Source organism: Cryptomeria japonica, chromosome 1, assembly GCF_030272615.1.
Source record: "Cryptomeria japonica chromosome 1, Sugi_1.0, whole genome shotgun sequence".
Lineage (NCBI taxonomy): Eukaryota > Viridiplantae > Streptophyta > Pinopsida > Cupressales > Cupressaceae > Cryptomeria > Cryptomeria japonica.
The window spans coordinates 202888103-202891687 of NC_081405.1; positions in this window are offsets into that span (position 1 = coordinate 202888103).

The following is a 3585-nucleotide window of genomic DNA, read 5'->3' on the forward strand; positions in this document are numbered from 1 at the left end:
TGTGTTTAACTGTATGGTATATAATCTTTGCAAATCATATTTAGATGTTGCGTGTTTTGTGAAAAGTGGCAAAATCATCTTGTTTTCAGAAAGCTTAAATCAAAGATTATCTGTTTGTTGTTATTATTGAATGGTCATTTTACATACTTTGTTAACAGTGTTGTTTTTACAATGTTTAGTCATATTTGAATAAACTTACAACTCATGTTTTCAATGTCATTCACCTATTGTTAATCAAGATAGTCTTTTTCAAAGTTTTTTTTTGAGTCAGAATTGTGACACTCTGATTCAACCCCCCCTCTCAGAGTGTCTCCACTTCCAACACCGTGTATAAATACACATGAATGCTCCACACTTGGCTTTTGTTTTCAGTGCAGCTCGGGATGTTGTGATATTCTGTCAATGTCAGCTCATTTCCTACCAACATTAATTTTTCATTATCATCCTTTTCATTACATGAACAAGAAAATTTATATACTGTGTTCTTTAGATTCTGGCTGGTGTATCTTATTTATAGTGTATAAATATATTTAGATAAGAGCTAGCTTATTCTCTTAGCACAGAGTTTAGCTTCTCTTGAGCTCTCTCTCCTTGCATTTGACAGATTACAGGCCAATAAAAAACAAATAAATAAATAGAAAGAAGGGGACATATTTAACTGCGAAGGATGAGACTGTGCATGGAATTGCTCTTTATTGGGGGCACAATTGTTGTTGTGCTTCTCTTTCTAATCTTTGATAACACAAGGGAAATTCCCAATGTCAAGCTATGCAAATTTGAAATAGAATTTAGCAAGTTTTTTTAGGTGCAATGGTATTGAAGGGTGTTATATAACCAGTTTAGCATTGCTAACCTAGTAATGCCAAATTTGCTATAAGATTTGTTTTGGTGGTTAGGAAAATCATGCAGAACAAAGGCGGACAACACATCGATCTTTACATCCCTAGAAAATGCTTTGCAATGAACTGATTAGTAATAGCGAAGGACCATGCATTTGCTTTCTATGGATTTTTCTATGCATAGGGAGAGGGTGACAGTGTTGTGGCATAAGAAGAAATCAAAAATCGGACAGTACTTTCCTAGCATGAATTCGAACATTTAATTATTGTATTTTACATGTTCTGAATAAAGTATGTAATTTTCAATTGGAAAAAAGATTCAAATTTGTTACATAAAGGTTTCCTCATTATTATTATTTTTTAATATTATATTTAGCATAAAAGCATATAAATAAAAACAATAATGCTAAAATGAACTGTTATTAAGATGGACACTAAAAATAAATTAGTAGTCGATCATGTAACTTACATTAATTTCATTTCAATGGAGAAGTTGTTCATACAATAATTGCTTAAAGAGGCTCCAGATTACTCTCAAGCATATTTTACTAAAGGTGTGCATACAGTTGTTTGGAATGAATCTGTATTTTACATGCTTGGGTTTTTAAAAAATTTCAGTGAACGTCATTTTAAAAGATAAAATATAAAGTAGTTTTATAGTTCTATTAGTGATTTATATTTCAAGAATCTATCTTTATATAATATCTATAATAATTACGTTAATCTATATTTTATTATATTATATGAAAATACATTAAACAGATAGTAATTATTTTTAATATTTTGTTTTGGATAATTTTCATATTATTATTTATTTAGCGCACTTATAAAATCAATCGCTTTATGTATTCTCCCGTGAAAGAAGAAGCAAGGAAACAAATATAGTGGAAGAAATTTTTTATGAGGATGGCTACCCTCTGTTCTAACATTTATGCAAACACCAACAGGCCAATTCACTGCATTGTTCTGGTTTATTTTCTGAAATGCCACCTCATGACAAATCGACTCAAACATTCTTTTGGATTCTTTAGCTATGACAAAATGTAAAATATAGCAATACCAAATAATATAAAATGATTTTTACCGTTAACATCTAAATGGCCATCACTAATCGTATGCCATGTAGCAAGCCGTGACTTATTTATCGACGGTGTTTTAGGTAAATAAATATAATGAAATAAAAATTGGTATGGATATAAATAATGGTTTTATTTATTTTATATATTTAAATATTAGTTTTACATAATTTTTATCTTTTGATATATTATATTTATTATAAAATATTAATATTTTGATGTGTAAATAGATGTCAAATTTAAGATAAAAGATAAGAGATTTTGTTAATATTTATATTTCACTTCTATCTATCACGAGCAAGAGATATCCTTTCAAACAGCCTAATCAATTTTTATGTGAAAATTATATTAAAAAATAGGTGCCTTAAAAAGAAAATCTCTCATAGTTTATATATACTCATTTGACACTAAATCCAGTTAAATGATCTTAATTTTTAATTTGTATATATGACAATATGAAGCTTTTAATATTTTATTTTATTATTTATAATGTATTAATTTTTTCAATTATAGAATAATAGTTGTTAGTTATGTATAGTTTGAAGAAAAAAGGTCTTTCTACCAACAATCAAAAAATTATGTCTTATTTTCCTTCCAAATTTCTATTAATTTTATTTTATAAAATGCAATATAAAAAAATACATAAATTCTCTAAATGTAGATAAAAAACAATAAATATGTATTCACATAACTCTAATTATATTTATAAAACACACAAAAATAATATTTTGTATAAAATTTAAAATAAAAAAATAATTAATTATTACTATTAACAGCTTATGTTATATTTTTTTCACTATTTTTTATTATTGGTATAAAAATATAGATACAGATCCAGATTACTTGACGTTCTTCCCATGTACACTATAACATGACATGACTGGAATCATAACTTACGTTATAAGTTTTTGACTTCAAAAAATATATATATATATATATTATTTATACTTTGTTCGAGCAAGGAAACTTTGTGTTTGTTTTCTGGAGTGGATCTTGGGATAAAAAGAAAATAGTAGATGAATTGCTCCTCTGATTCTCCAAAGGAGTTAAAAAGGTTTCAGTTCTTTAAAAAAGGTAGTTCTAAGAAATCATAATTTGCCTTTCAAATGTTGCATTTGGGGAATCTAAACTTGTCTCCACTCATAAGGAAGAAACTTAAACTTGATAAAGAATTCATCTTCTGTCCAAAGTCTATCAGAAAAACACTCTCATGCTTTTATACGAGTTCATTCCTGGAGGCTCCTTAAATCATCCATTCAATGGTAAAACTGGAGACCTGGCGCATCTATAAGGGATTGTTAACGAATATGACAATTTACAGAATATGCATGGTCCGCATCTGATTGCCTGGATATATTACTTCTGCCGTAGATTTTTACTGCCATGCTACAGATTTTTGTCTGACACATACCCTCTCAAGTCACTCGAATGGACTTCACGCATGTTCAAGAGCTCTCACCCGGCTTGCAAATCCACGTCCCAATGAAAGTCTAAATCATATCTGTGGCATGTTGAGAGGTGTGCATGAGCCTCACCGCCATGCACTTCCACTACTACATGATAGGGATGTTTAAGACATTAATTAAAGACAAAACTTTAGTTTCGTCTTAAACACTCATTTTACATTTAATTTATATTTTTAGTTATTTAAATGTCTTAGCTTAAGACAA